We start from the raw sequence: 16645 nt of genomic DNA on the forward strand, positions 1-16645 counted from the left end.
AACAAAATAAAAGGGCATTTCGTGTGACCAGCACACTTTGCTTGAATCCTTTTATTATCATTCTTCACTAATTTAACATTCCTCCCTTGCACAATTGCATACTCCATAATAGCTTCCTTGAGTTCATCCTTATTGAAAAATTGCATTCCAATTCTAAACTCTGTATTTCTCAAATTAGTTTCTTTCCTAAACTATTTAAAATTTGTCTTCTTCCATTTCCTCTTGCTTGCCTTTTTTTGACCATCTTCCTCATCGCCAGAGCTATCACCATCAGAAAGAAGTCGATCACTATCTTCATCATCATCTGATATCTCCCATGTAGCTTTATTAAGAGGCATTTCATTCATCTCTTCAAAACATTGTGCATATTCAACATTTGGTGTATAATTCCTTGGTTGTGCTCTTGATGCAGCCTCTTTATTACCATTTTCTTCTTCTTCACTTAATTCATAATCATGTCAACAATAACATCCTCTTTTTCTTCCTCTTCCTCCTCTTCTTCTTCATATTCATCTTCATTGCCAACATCTTCACTATATTGTTGTTGCCCTTTATCTTCACTATCTAGCTCGTTGTTATGAGTAGGATCATGGTAATACAACACCAATACCTGATCTGATGAAATGCTCCCAACCAACCCTGGAATACAACCTCATTCACAACATGCTAACCACTTTTTGCAGACCCCTTATAGTAAACTTTTAAGCTTGTAACCCTTTGTGTTATATCAACTTTGTATCCAAGATCTATCCCAATTTTCTTTAAATCCAATAATGACAGATAGTCATGAATACAGCTGTCAACAGAGCATACTTTGTCTCCCTTATATATGTCATTCTCCAACATACCAAAGTAGTGGAGTTCAAGAGTACACAGCTCTTCTTTATCTACCACATCACACAAAGGTATGCTCACAAACAATTTTAATGACAATGAGGACAAAGTAAACAAGGAAGACAAAGTAAGTGCAGGCATGTGCAAGTGTGAAATCACTTCCATGACAAACCGTCAGAAATGGAACCATAGACAATAATAAAGACTCCAATTACATTTTTTTCCACCTTAAAGCCAAAACTTCATTATCAACAACAAGACCACACATTTGCAAACATAATATATTGCAATATAAAATGCATAAGGAATATTTAGGTTATAGTAACTTACCATACTTAGGGGGTTCTCCAGACCACCGAAAAATTGTCTTCATTTGAAGAAGCCTCCACACACTGTAGACCGACACTTTTCTCTGTGATTTCCACGAAACTGAAATCTTATATCTGTACTTTATTGCTTTTTTAACTCAAAATACTTCGCTACTTAGTCCATTAACGCATAATGCTGAGATAATGTTCCAAATCCCCCAAAAATCGAAGTCCAATGCCTCTCGATTTGAAAACCCTAGAAGTGATTTTCCCTTTTGCTCAAACTGTCATTTCTGTGTAACTGTCGTTCTCTTCAAAACCAAAAGATTCATTTTAATTAACTGAAAATTCAGATTTGACCCTCACGAATCTATGAGATTCTCACAGATTCTTGCCACGTCATCATTTTAAATGGAAAAAACTAATGGACTTGATGAAAGGACTACTGGTGCAACGAAACACACAGTTGAGTAACCTCTGCAACTAATAATTGAGTTCAGTGACCCAAATGCAACTACGGGTATAGTTGAGGGACCATTGCTACGAAAAACTCTAATAAATAAAACTAAAAACAATGGGGCTGAAGATAATTATAAAAGATATAAAATTGTGACATAAATGAGAGTATATATACAAAGAGCTTCAGTTCAGGGACACTATTGTAGGGGGTCCACCACACATTATATTTTAATGATCCAAACTATCTAGTTTTTAGATATTCCTTCAAAAATCATCTCTACAAAAAATCACTTGAATCCAAAACCATTTGGCAACTTAATTAGCTGGTTGTTATTATATTCTTTTTTTGAAGTACTGTGTTTGTCTAATTTGTTGGTCTCAACTAGGTGTCTTAATGATTTTTAATTTGCTTAATTTTTCGCAATGATGATCTATGAATGAAGACTTGAAAAATAGACGGTTTGGATCATTTTTTTATATTAAAAAAAATTGTAGGGAACCCTAAAGGGTATCGCTCAAATTAAATTATTTGAGGATCACTCAATATATGATAGGACTAAATAACCTCATACACATATAAAAAGTTTACCATTTAAAGATTATCTCTTTGAAAAGCTTCAACTAAATCAACAAATGTTTACCTATTTAACTTTCAACATAAAAAGATTGAGAGTAACATAATGTAAGGACATAGAGAGTAGTTATGGGGCAGAGGAAATCATAAAAATAATAGGGGTGGGAAGATAGATATGAGATATAAGTTATAACATGGTGAGCCTAGCTAGTTGTGGGGATCATTCTCTCGCACATGAGTAGAGTCGCTCGATTAGGGTTAGGTTTTTCTTCTCACTTGGAGTAGTTGCTATCATTTGTCACTCTGACTCCAAGGTCTCGTGTGTTTTTCTTCCTCTCCTTACGCTGATTCTTGGTGTTCTCCTTCGTGCGCCGATAGAGGGGATATCATCTAGTCTCGTTGGTCTCATCTGGTTTCATTGTGACTTTCTAGAGCAACAACACCAAGGGTTTCGTCTGGTCCAATGGTTTCATCTTCTTCTTCCCCCTTTGTGTCTCGTCCTAATCATGCTTGCCTTATGGTGTTGTTGGTTCGCTTCGACAAATTGAGGATGAAGGCTAAGGTTCCTCGATTCTCTGCATGGATGTGGGGTTGGTTTTTTGAGTGGTTGTTTCGTTCTTGTATGGGAAAGGCTTTTGATGCGAGTTGCTAGTAGTGCAGGCGGTGGGTCCAAAGGTGTTTGAAATTTAGGGGTTATGGCTTCGATCCTCCTTCTCTCAATGTTGGGCAAGGTTTTTGGCCGCTCGGGTTATCGGGTATCATCTTTCTACCCATCTCTATGGCCTTGTTTGATTGCTATGCGATGGGGATTGCGAAGCTGAATGATGTTCAATTCTTTAATGACCTTGAGAGATTCCTTGTGCTCTTGTTTTCTTCTAGTGAGAGTATTGGTGATAAGGTGTAGGAGACTAGCCTTTAAGGGTCTCCCAGATCTCCGTGAGGTGTTCGTTGGAATATTTGTGGGCTTGGCATCTAATAAACGTTCCTATTATGATGACTTTCGTTGGAATTTTGTCATACTAAGAGGCTGATCTTGGTCATTCCTGCTTTGTTAAGGGCTTGGATTAAGAAATAAGGAAGCATTGTTCACCTATCTGTATATTCTTCAATTATTAGGCTACCCAAAGGACTATGGTTTTTTCATAAGAGCTTTTCTTTGACAGTTTCAGGATGTGGTAGTGTACTCATTTAGGTTTTCTTTGTTGTGTTTTTCTGGTTTGTTCGTAGCGTTTTTTTTTCTTTTGTGTTGCCTCTTTGCAAATTGTCTCACCTCTTTGCCGACTAAAGCACTATGCTTGGTCATAGGTGGTTTTTCTTTGTCTGGTTCGGGCCGAATTGGTGTGCGTTATTGAGGCTCTTCTCAGTTGTAGGCCATGTTGTCTTTCTTGCTAGTGTTCGTGTTTATGCCCTATGGAGTGCTATACAATACTTGTGATGTACAAAGGACTATGACTTCTCATAGCAAGTTTCTTTTGATAGTTGGGATGCGTTGGTGTGCTTTTCTTATGGTCTTCTTTATTGGTTCTAGTAATCATTTCCTGGTTGGGTACTTTGTAGAGGTCCAATGTGACCTAAGTCAGACTCTCTTGTTAGTCAATGGTATGTGTAGACTCTTTCCTACCCTGGGGGTTAGTCCCATGTGGTTGTCCTAAGAAGGCTTTAACGAGACTACTGTATTCGTACCAATATTTATATGCCTTTTTTATTTATAAATAAAATCTTGATCCTATTTTCAAAATTGGAAAGAAAAACAAGAAATTTAAGAAAGATGTCACGTGACAATAATGAAAAATACATGTGAAAAGCATCTGATTGGCTATTGTCAACTTCTCAAAGTTCTTATTTTCTTTTTTCGAGTAGCATTCTAGAACTTCATAAATTTTTCTTTTGTTTCGATTATCCACGTATCATTATAATCAACCCAATAAACATAGAGTTAACAGCAAATTACTTCAAATCTTTATGTGTCAACATCAAGCATTGGCACTATGAAATGATGTTCCATTCTTTTCAACTAATTTAAGGGGAGTTTTATAGCAATCCCAAGGTTTTGTTTTTGTTTTAGTATAAGCGATTGGGGAGGGAGATTTGAGTTTTTATCAAAAATAGCCAAAATTTAACTCCTAAATTCATAAATGTCAGCTTTTATAAAAACTCTCAAATATAGCCAAAACCCCACTTAAATATACTCAAATGCCCTTAAAATTAAAAATCAAATAAATCTACATAAAAAGAGGAAAGGAAAAAAAAATGCATCTATAGCTTGTATCACTGGTCATCAAATCCAACTATAAATAAAACAAATCATTTTGGTCTTCCTTGAATTGGTACAAAGAATGTCTTATCTAGAAGAAGGCACACCATTGTTCCATAGTTCCATAGTTTCATAGTTTCAACCCTAAGTTCAAAGTATAAAATGGAAAGAAAGCCTGTGGAAGAAGGCACATCATTGTTCTATCCATCACGAGAGACTATTACCTCGTGAAGGCGGCGGTGTGAGGAGGTCTAACATGGTTTGCTTCTCATTTGGGGTCAATGGAACACCTCTAACACCAGCACAAGCAGCAACCAGAAGCGGTGATACTACAAGTACAGTCTGCAGATCAAACTTTAGGGAACAAAGTACTGTCTCCCCAAACTCCATCTTCAAGTTTCTTATAAATCTCTTTGTCATTCTTCCCATCATTGAATCTCAACATGAATTAGTTTCTAAGAAAGATGGCAATATAAGCTTGTAAAGCAGATACATTGAATAAAAACTAATATGGTGTGAACAGATGGTCCTCATAGAGATGAACTATGTTTTTAGGTTATTTAAATTTTACAGGCATTTTCGTCTATTTACGTGGATTTTTGGCTATATTTGAAAGTTTTTATAAAAATTGAAATTTATAAATTTGGGAGTTAATTTTGGCTATTATTGATTAAAAAAAACTCGGGATTTACACAAATATTCATTAGCTGCATAGGGGTTTTAAACCTCTGCTCACATGAGTGGAAGTAAAAGAGCTCAATCAACTCAACTATACCCTAATAACATAATCCCAAGTTGTTGATGGCATTCCTTAAAATATTAATATAAACATAAAATTTGTCGTAACACAAAGTGATTATTAAGGATAAGGTAGTCTTTAAATATAAAATTATTTGTTGATTACATCCCCAAATTCCACTTTTGGTGACTCATAGTTCACCCATCATCTTCTTCAAGTTTACATACTCAGTTTCAAAATCATCGTCCACTGTTAAAACCCTGACAAATTCATTAGATATTGTTCAAAATCTCACAAATTGATAAATAAAAAATGTCATTTTTGACAACTTGAACAATAGATCCTCTTTTTTGAGTCTTAAAATAAAATTAAAGAAAATTTTGGGTACCGTTAGGCTGATGCACTCGATAGATTGAAGTGGTGGCAATAAAATTTCTCATTATTTAAAAGAAGAATAATTGCTATTCTTACTAAATTTGTATATTACATTTTTATACCACCTTATGTGGCAGATGAGATAGACAATATATCAATTAAAATTAATTTAACATTTGCTATGATTTATTGACACTTTTTAATTGATGTGGCTGTCCATTTTATCTACCATATAAGATGGTATGAAAATGTCATACACCAATGTGGTAAGATTAGCATTACTCCTAAAAGAATCCAACTCATCTTTCATGTCCTATTCGGGGAAAATGCCAATACATATAGCAATACTACTTGTGGCAAAATTTGTACACCCAACTCATGTTTCATGTCCTATTCAGGGAAAATGCCAATACATAAAGCAATACGGCTTGTGGCAAATTTTGTACACCCAACTCATCTTTCATGTCCAATTCAAGGAAAATGCCAATACATAAAGCAATACGGCTTGTGGCAAACTTTGTACACCCAACTCATCTTTCATGTCCTATTCAAGGACCTATCTCTATTAGAGGGGTGGTCAGCAAAATAGTCTATAAGAGCCCTTCCATCCGTTGCCTCCAACCCGGGCATGACAGGGCCCAAGGCCAAGGAAGCGCTTCCAAGGGGCCAAGCTTGCAAGGGTAAGCTATGGGACCCACACAACCGGGCCAGTCTGTAGGCCAAACAGCCTGACCTCTAGCTTGGGGTTGCTGACGTCATCGATGACGTCAGCAACAACAAAAAATACTAAAAATTTCAGAATTTTTTTAATAAATACTTAGTCATATTCTTCACTTCCCACACCAAAACTCTATACAAATTCCTCCTCATAACTCATGTGAATAATGGTTGTCATGGCAATAGGTGAAAACACCACAACCTTTTGCAATGGCTACCACTATTCACATGAATAAGTAATAGTCATTCCCTTGCCCTTACCCTTTGCCATGACAAATGGGTGGAAGTGCTCTAAATGTGGTCTAATTAGCATTATTATATTTTTATATCACATATGAAAACAAACCGGATATTGTGACAAGTGATGTATACATGCTATCCTATGTCGATTAACAAATTAACAAATCAATCTCACTAAATGTTGATTGCATCACTTGCTATGTCATCATTTGGTATTCAAATGTTGTGAAAATTATAATCTCTCTAGCATTGCCTTAATCCTAAATCTACTTATAGTGTGGAAAGAAATGCATAATCTGCAAAGGGCCATTGTCACCAAGTAGTTGAATTAACAGAACTAAATGCCCAAGTAGTCAACAAAACAAAGTACATTCAATGGTTTAAAAGTGACATGCACATAGGACAACTATAGTGCATGTGGGAGTAGGAGCAGGTGGCCCTCATGTAAACCACTCAAGTTCCAGGAACATGCAAACCAAAAAGTTGTGCAATTTTACTTTTTATTCTTATGGATAAAGAAAGGGGGAAATAAGGAAAATAAAATAAAAATATATTAAAACCAGCAACAACAACATAACAAGGGACCAAAATCCATGGGGAGCCTGTTGCAGAGTAGGTGAGCAATGAGTTATTCTACTATGGCTGGTTCTTGACTTTTGACTGCATGAGTTGTTTTTCATTTGTATTTTTTTAGATGAATTATTTTTGTGATATTTTTCTTGATTTGAGAAGATTTGCACAAGTGATCCAACAACCAAGACTTTGGCTGGAAAACTCTTTAACTAATAATATATAGCTTAATTAGATGGTTGATATGCTTCATGGTTCACGTTGGTCTGAAATGGATCCAACCAAAACGGTATCCTTCTTAGCTACTATTTAATCAAATACTAAGCTTAATTTAAGAAAATTCATAATGGCCAAAAGAAATTAAGAAGAAAAAAAATATCATAGGGCCATTCTCTTCAAAACCAACACATGTCTTGTAGATTAGAACTTCATCATTTCCGCCAACGGGAGTTTAGTCTAGGGAAAAAAGGCATTGATTGGCAAATTAGTGGTCTCAGGTTTGAACCCTTTTAACACCTTAGTGATGTATGTGTGAGAAACCCCCTCATCTTGTAGGTTAGGTTATCGCTTGTATTCTTTTTTTATAAAAAAATTCACCATTTTCAAAGGGTTCCTCCATTACTATTTTGATTATAAGGGTTAGGAAGGTGACGATTGAAATCTTTTTTTTTTTTTTTTTTTCAAGTGATTTTCCTATAAAATTCTCAGAATATGAACTTTTGGACTACAATGTCGCAGAACCAGTGGACCACCATTATGCTTTTCACATGGATGGCCCAAATTGAGAGAAAATATGTTGATCCTTTTAAGTAAGGGTGAGTACGGTCCGGATTGGATCAGTTTCACTTCAAAATTACGACTGAATTAATTACAACATAACAATTTGGTTTGATTTTGACAAAAGTTATGAAAAAAAGGGAACCGAACCAAACCAAACTAATTTAAAATGGTTTGGTTTGGTTTGGTTTGGTTCGGCTAGTTTGGGCCTAAACCCAATTCTCTTTTCTTTTGCATTTTTTCAATATTGTTAGCCCAATTACAACCAACAAATTCACAATTTGCTTCATACTTAAATCATGTTCTAGAGTACGAAACCATCTAGAGCTCAACATGTCATAAAACTTCAAATCTCAATTACTAATATAGCTCAATTCAAATATTCATATATAGTTTTTACCTAATTAGAGCATTACATATATAAAATATACACATAAACAATCCGGTTTGGTTTAAGCCAATTTACAAAAGCTCAAAATCAAATCAAACCAATCCATATACGATATGATTCGATTTTAAATCGTTTGACTTCTTCTTGGTTCGGTCGGATTGATGCCCACCCTTACTATTAAGTTGGTATCCAAAATAGCAAATCCAAGTTACAATCCAACCCCTTCTACCTAGGAAACAAAAAGTCTCAAATATGTAAACACGGTAACAGACCATCATCCTTCATTTAATTTTGCCTTCATTGCATTATCTATTACCAATATTAATTTTTGCCTTCATTACATATTTCATGGACATTGCTTATATTAACACTTTATATTTTTCTTTTTGGAACATATGAGGCCCCAAGGCCCAAAACAAACAAAACCCAAAACAACACAAAACGCACTACTTAAACATATAAACACACCCAAAACCCATCATTATACACACTCAAAACTCATTTATAAACACACCCAAAAAGTTGACTTTATGGTTGATTTTGGGTGTGTTTCTATGTTTAAATAGTACTTGGGTTTTTTTATAAATACATGTCTAGATTGGGTTTATTTATAATAATCACTATAAGCTACTATAAATTGAGGTTTCTATTGCGTTCACAAAATCGTTGGTTAATTTTCCACTTAAAAATTATTGATGTCATCAAAATAATTTCTCTAAATGACAATGTTGACTTTATAGATTAGATTGCACATATACTATGAGGTTTAATTATTAAGGTTAATATTGTCATTTGAAGAATTTTAAATTTAAAAAAATTAAATCATCAATTTTTTTCTACAGAAAATGAAAAAAATGTGTTTGGTGAAAACAATTAAAACCTCATAAAGTGATAATGTAATTTCTAAAACCTCCAGAGATTGTGTCACAACACCACAAACCTCTCATAATATATATGTGGTAAGCTTGCTTTGGGCCCCTTCTCTGCCCTCACGGTTTTGTTTCTGGGAGCTCACGAGCAACTTCCCGAGGTCACCCATTCTGGGATTGCTCTAGCCCCCAACTCACTTAACCGGAGTTCTCATGACTCAGAAGCCAGTGAGCTCCCAAAAGGCCTCGTGCTAGATGGAGGCGGGCATGTAAATATAAGGCACATCACCCCCTCTCCGTTGGTTGATGTGGGATGTTACAATACACCCCCCTTAGGGGCCCGGCGTCCTCGTCGGCACATTCGCACCACATGGCAGAGTGGCTCTAATACCAAATTGTCACATCCCGGATCGGCTCCGCTGTAGCACGATATTGTCCTCTTTGGGCCCCCTCTCTACCCTCACGATTTTGTTTATGGGAGCTCACGAGCAACTTCCCAATGGATCACCCATCCTGGGATTACTCTAGTCCCAACTCGCTTAACTTCGGAGTTCTTATAACTCCAAAGCCAGTGAGCTCCCAAAAGACCTCGTGCTAGATGGAGGCGGGCATGTACATATAAAGCACATCACCCCCTCTCCATTGGTCGATGTGGGATGTTACACACCTAACTCCATGAATCAACTTTGGTGCTTTAGTTAAAGAGTTGTATATTTATCAAAAAACATATCGTACTTGTATGTTCACATGTTCAGACATTGTTATCAACTTTCTTGACCTTTTTAACCGATAGTGATAAGAGAATAAGGGGAATGTTAGCAACCTTCTCTCTAACCTTCTTTTTGGACTTTCTGTTTTTTCCTCTTGACATGTGTTACTTTTCTTACACTTAAAACAATATCATTAATATATCACACAAGCTATTTTTTGTTTTCTAAATTTACCCTTATTAAATGTATTGACTTTTTTTTCTTTGACAACTTTCTTACCACTTTGTTAAAAAAAATTCAACAAAAACGTCAATTAGTTTTTTATTTAATTTTTTAACAAGGTAGAAACAAGTATGTAAAAAGGCTAGTTTGTTGTCCAAAAAAAAAAATCAATAGATTTAATAAGGATAAACTTGGAAAGTAGAAATTAGTTTATAAGACACATTAATGGTATTGTTTTAAGTGCAAGGAAAGTGACACATGTCATAAGGAAAATGAAGAAGGTCCAAAAGAGAAGGTTGCTAGCATTCTCCTAAGAGAATAATGCGCACACAAATGCGATAAGAGAATAAATTTTTTTAAATTAACAAGAGAATAAATTTTTTTTTTTTTCAAATGATATTTTATTCTAATGTAATCTAAATTATGCAGAGGAGTATGCGAACTTGGGTGCATAGAATAATTCTTAGGTAAGATATAAGTGTAGCATTTGTCTAAAATAAAAACGAGTTTTAATATTAAAAAAGGCAAAATTTACCCCATATTTTCATAAATGTCAGTTTTTATAAAAATTTCAAAAATAGCCTAAAACACATTAAAAAGACTTAAATACCCTTAAAACTAAAACCCACGTAAACCTAAAATCCACAACTAAGATGGACTTAGGGAATCAACAACGCAAATTTGAACTCATAATACCTCATGAATGACACCTCGACACCGCAAGAATCTCCTCTTGTTTGGCCAAATTAGTAGAGTTAAGCGACGAGAAAGCAATATGTAAATATTTTGACTACTCCCTAACACTTGTAGGAAGGAGTACGACACATCAAAGCAAAGTCTTATTATTCAATTGGACTTAAACTGACTTGAAAATTTGTTGTGAGAGAGGCATTTCAAAACCAAATCAGCCCTTATTATTCATTGGTCTTAGAAAGATTGATGTGGGATTCAAAAAAGTTACTTTGATGTGTCTTGTTCTGTTGGCTACTTTGACTTGAACATAAAAGTGTATTGCATGTGATCAGTGCTCTATGTGGACATGGAGGAGGGGCTACATCTGGGGCTGAGGACTGGAGGAATGGAATGGAAAGTTGAAGATCGAACCTACTCGTGCGATTTCCTTTTCCTAATGTTTACCAAATTCATCTAGAAAAAAAAAATATCTAAAATAAAATAGTTAGCAATTTTATGTGGATTTTAGTTTTGAGGACATTTAAGTCCATTTAAGTGGATATTGACAATTTTTGAAAGTTTTTATAAAAATTGACATTTATATTACTACGGTTGAGACGCAATAAGGTGATGGATACATTTAAATGCATTTTTACTGTTCATAGCCAAACCTTATTTCTAGGTTTCGCAATCTTATTTCTATGTCTATACACCGATATGTAAAATGCTGAACATTCAAGTTTTAGTTGCCATTGATTATAATTTAATTATGTACACGTGTGTTAAACTAGTTGGTCAAGGGAGGGGATGGGGGGCGGCACTGACAGCCTAACGACTCAGATAAATCTGCAAATTTTGGGATATTTAAGGGGAGGTTACGTTGCTCAAGCACAATCGTGCTGCCATCCCTCTTGAAAGACAGATCAAAAGGAAGAGGAACTAAGGAACAATCTGTAGCCATCCTTACTTGGGCTGTGCCACACCCACATGGTAAGAACAGGCTTGTAAAACTATATCAAACAATGCTATAGATTAAACGAAAAACCTTTACTTATTGATTATTAAATCGGAAGATATTTACGACATCAGGAAAAAAAAAACACATTATTTACAATAAAGGAACACAGGACTAAAATGACATGCACAATAGCAGCTTTCAGAAAAAAAAAAAAAAAAGAATAAAAAGAATAAAAGGCCAAGAATAAATAATGGTAGTCCAATTGTACTGCAGTATTATCAATAGAGGGAATTAGATCTTGAACTGACGATTATATTTGCCTGGATAAGCTATTAATTACTTCCATTTCTTGAACTTGCCATGCTTTCCATGCTTAAACTTGCCATGTTTGCCATGCTTGAACTTCCCATGACCAACGCCACCATGGTAACCCCCATAACCATAGCCGCCGCCACCACCTCCACGCCCATGAACAAGATGGTGAACCCCGTAACCAGCAGCCGCAGCGGCAGCACCCCCAGCTAGCATCGTTCCCATTCCCATGCCAGATCCACGCCCTGTAATATATATTTTATATATATAATTTTTTTTTTTTTAAGTCAGCACAAATTGCAACAAAGATGATATATTCAATGGTCCTTGTATTATAACTACAGAGAGGTAACATTACTTGCACTACATGACTTTCTAAGTTGATGCCTGAGAATGATGTTCTGAAACTCTAATTGATGCTTGTGATCCTCCAAAAACAAAGTGGAACAGTGTAATGTAACTCTACCAACAGCCTTTCTAACTATGCTCATATTGAATGGTCATAAGCACCTGTTTTGGATCAGTTGAAACCATATATATATATATATATATATTTTTTTTTTTTAAAACCAAATTTAACTGGACAATAATAGTAAAAAATGTCGCTCTATCAAAACCACAAAACTTTGCGTGGTTCAGTTTGGTTCTTGGACAGCCCTAATGTTAGGCAAGGTTCCAACAGGCAATTTTGTTGATTTTAGATTGAAAATAAAACAAGTGATTTGAATACCTGAATGATGTGGAGCTGATTGACCTGGATAACTGGCTGGCGGATATCCACCAGCCGCCGGATGGGCGGTTGGTGGATATCCTGCAGGGGGAGTAGGATACCCAGATGGAGGGTACCCACCTGAAGGAGAGTGTCCACCATGGGAGGGTATCCCCCTTGGGGAGGGTATCCCCCTTGGGGAGGGTACCGCCTTGGGAGGGTACCGCCGTGGGAGGGTACCCGCCTTGGGGAGGGTACCCACCTTGAGGAGGGTAACCTTGTGGGGGATATCCATTGTGTGATCCAGGCCGGGGAAAGTGTCCAGCAGCAAAGCCAGCAAGATTTGAAAATAGCCCCTGTCACTAGACTCATCATTGTTGTTTGTTCCCCCTCCCATCTTACTTCAACTTGAAACTAAAGCCTACATAAAAATTATCATTCAATAAATCAGTGGGGAAAAGAAAGTAATACGAAGGAAGCAAACACAACCAACAGCCACACCCAAATCACATCATACTGTTCCTTGGAACAATTCACTACTTTGACAGAGTCCAAATGAACAGATATTATTAAATGCAATGTGACCATTTACTTCTTAAACAGAAGTCCTTTTATCAAAATGGTTTCCACTTTGTGGGTTATAGTTAATAGCAACTATTATTCTGCTAAACTTCAAATGAATAGAGAACATCTTGGAACCAAGCTACCACAACCATGATAAAGAGAATTTCCAATCACAACCTAGCTCTACCTTGTGCACAAGTGTATATAGAAAATTGGGAAGAATATCAGCAATTCAACTCGCCAAATAAACCAAATTTAAGAGCATGCATCCATGTAGTGGACCCATGAGAATGTTAAGATGGATGATAGGAGTGACTAGAAAAGGCAGAATTAACAATCACCGTATTAGAAAAATATTGGAACACACACCTTACCCATAAACGAAGGTAAAATACTAAGATATGGACTAAGACTTATATGACATCACGAAAAATGAAAAATTCTGAAGGAAAAAAATTTCTGATTTGAAATACAACACATAATAAAAAAAAGGGTGTAAGATGGTACTTCAGATAATAGGACCGGTATGTATGAGATGAAGGCAAGCATGACGATGATGATCAGTAATTGAACTTGTCAAATGAAATCCTTTAAACATTTTTCTAATAATTTCCTTTATAGGTCTTTACAAAAACAAAGAATCCATTAAATGTGTGATGAATCTCTATTAGATTTAACAAATGAGAAATACCGAAAAGGGATGTCTTCTTTTTCCAAGGCTAATTCAACACCCTCTGGTGTCAAAAGTTCACCAGCAACTCTATGGAAAAAATATTTAAAAACCATATAGCTCTGGCAGTGAAGGGTACAACTTACAACCTATTGTTTAAACACTAATAAAATTATGGAAATGTGAAAGTGATTTTCTTTTACCATTTAAGTAAAGCCCCCCTTACTATCAAAACACCCCCTCAGTTCAAACTTTTTCAGCAGGTTCAATGAAATGAACACAATTCTAATGGAGGCTACACCACCTTGAGCCCTAAAAGGCCACGCTTTTGAACATTGAACTCTAATAAATTTGATGATCTAAAGAAAGAAAGACACATATAATACTACACCCAATTGCCACATGATACCATATGAAACACTAATTCCTAACTTTTGCTACACTTTTCTTTTGGTATGGCTTTGACCAAAGGATAATTTCATGATCATTATGTGACATTGCGACGTTTAAATTGAGCACATAATGAACAATGTACCTCAATGTCTATCAAAATGGATACTTATCACAATGAAAAATGAAATCCCAAAAGAAGCCCATGTAATTTTGTTTTTTACACAAGCGATATAGGGGAAGGGGGATATGAACACATGACTTTCGATATAGAAGTAAACCGTTTTTAACCACTCCAGCTACAAAGCCCATGTTATTAAAAGCACGGTTTTGGAAAGGATGAAGAGAAAAGCTGTTAGCAGCAATTGCATCCATAAGGAAGATGAAATTCATGAAATCACAATGCAAGAAGAAACCTCCTTTTCTAGAATTCGAAATCCATGATCTCAAATATCCCATGAACAACCCACCATTAAGATTCAAACAAGAAACCCATGTTCAATTCAGGCATAGTTTTCAGAAAAATGAAAAGAAAAGCGGTTCCATCGACTGCATTCAACAACAACGATAAGAACAAAGAAAGAAAAACAAATTCATAAATCTACATACCCAGAAGAAAATTCTTAGAGCAACAAAAGATCATCACGATTTCAACAGCAAATAATAGAATTATTCATAGTGAATAGGCGACAATTATGGGAAGAAATATTGAGACTGCTCACCAAATTGATGGATGTTGCAGACTCTTTGAAACGGTGGTTTGTGGTGTGACAATTTTTTGGAAGTGTCTCTTCTTTCTCTTGTTAAGATTGCATGCGCGGTTCCTTCGAGGCTTCGACCTTAAACAGACACACAAACAAATGCGTGTGCAAAACGCTTTTCCTTTTTCTTTTTTTGTCCGATACGTGTTTATACAACCGATATTAGAAGAAGGAAAATAGAACCTAATAAAAGAAGATTTTTTCTATTTAAATTCAACACTTCTCTTAGTTCACCCCAAAATCATTAAAAAGTTTTATTATTATGTAAAAAGACAAAAAAGGTCATTCAACTTAATACTTAACCCTAGTACATCTACACACCACACACCCCACAACTCTTCAAATTAAGTTTTAAAAAAATACAAACTCTTCTACATCCTATGCCAAATTACTTTTCTCTTTTAAAGACGTTGAACATTGACGAGCCTACCACTTTAAAATCTGCGCGAAAGCTGATGGAACGACTTGTTGATTGTTTCGCTATAATTAGGGGTGAACACGGTACGGTATGGTATTGAGCCCGTACCGTTACCGATACCGGAAATTTAAATCGGTATAGTGATGCGGTATTATGGTTTGCCAAAATTGGTACCGTACCAAATCGGTATCGATGTATCGGTACCATTTCGGTACCAAAATGATACAGCTAAAAAATGAACTAATTCAATATTCAACACCAAAATAAGTGATGCCTAAGTTACAAATTCAAAGATTCAACATATTCAATATCCATCAACATATTCAATATCCAAATCAACCAAATCAATATTTATTCATCAAATCCAAATGGTTAAAACTCATGCATTATGGCTTACAAACCAAAAGAGTTAAACTTATGCCTTATGGCTTACAAAAATACAAACACAATCCAAACATAAATGACAAAAGCGTTTGAGAAATTGAAAGGCAAGCGAGAGACAGAGAGCGAGAGAATGAAAAAAAAAAATTATATTTCAATAGAGTACTATTCGGTACGGTACGGTATTGACCGGTATCAAAATCTTGATACCGCTACCATACCATACTCGATTGGTACGGTATAGTACGGTACTGAATATCTATCGGTACCAAATGAAATGGTATAAAATCGGTATGGTACGGTGTGGTTAGGGTACGGTTTCGGTATTTCGGTTTAAGATGTCCACCCCTAGCTGTAATGATCTTAGTCTATTCCCTTTGTTGATTGCTTTTTTTTTTTTGGTACTCTTGGCTGTTGATTGCTTGATTGTTTTGATTTTTGATTTAAAATTTATACCTGATGTTTTGGTAAAACTGTTTTCTTTCTCTAGAAAGTATGGGGTAACTTGAATTTTTCTTCATATTATATTAATTGGCATACACATTCAAAAGGCACGAAACCAAGAGATTCATGGGACTGTTGTTAAGTTGGGTTTTTATTATCCTGCGGAGAAGAGGGAGAAAAGCCCAGAAATGGGTTACCTTATTGCAAATTGTTACAATGTGATCTTGATGCATTTTTCAAATGCTATATCTCTTATGTTTCTACCAACAGAAAGTCATCATTTGCCTGAATATCAACGTCTGGAAATCTATTGGATTGGTTGAAAAA

General features: G+C 35.6%; 1 pseudogene across 1 annotated transcript; it reads right to left on the minus strand.

Moving 5' to 3' along the window:
- Positions 1 to 11743: 11743 nt before the first annotated feature.
- LOC103331358 (uncharacterized) lies at positions 11744 to 13106 on the minus strand (annotated as a pseudogene). The gene is made up of 2 exons (XR_016126890.1): positions 12712 to 13106; positions 11744 to 12226 (listed from the first exon to the last, which is right to left on the minus strand). The product of XR_016126890.1 is annotated as an uncharacterized LOC103331358 (transcript).
- Between the last annotated feature and the right edge of the window lie 3539 nt (positions 13107 to 16645).

Source organism: Prunus mume, linkage group LG5 (assembly GCF_029339155.1).
Source record: "Prunus mume cultivar Tortuosa linkage group LG5, ASM2933915v1, whole genome shotgun sequence".
In the NCBI taxonomy this organism is placed as follows: domain Eukaryota; kingdom Viridiplantae; phylum Streptophyta; class Magnoliopsida; order Rosales; family Rosaceae; genus Prunus; species Prunus mume.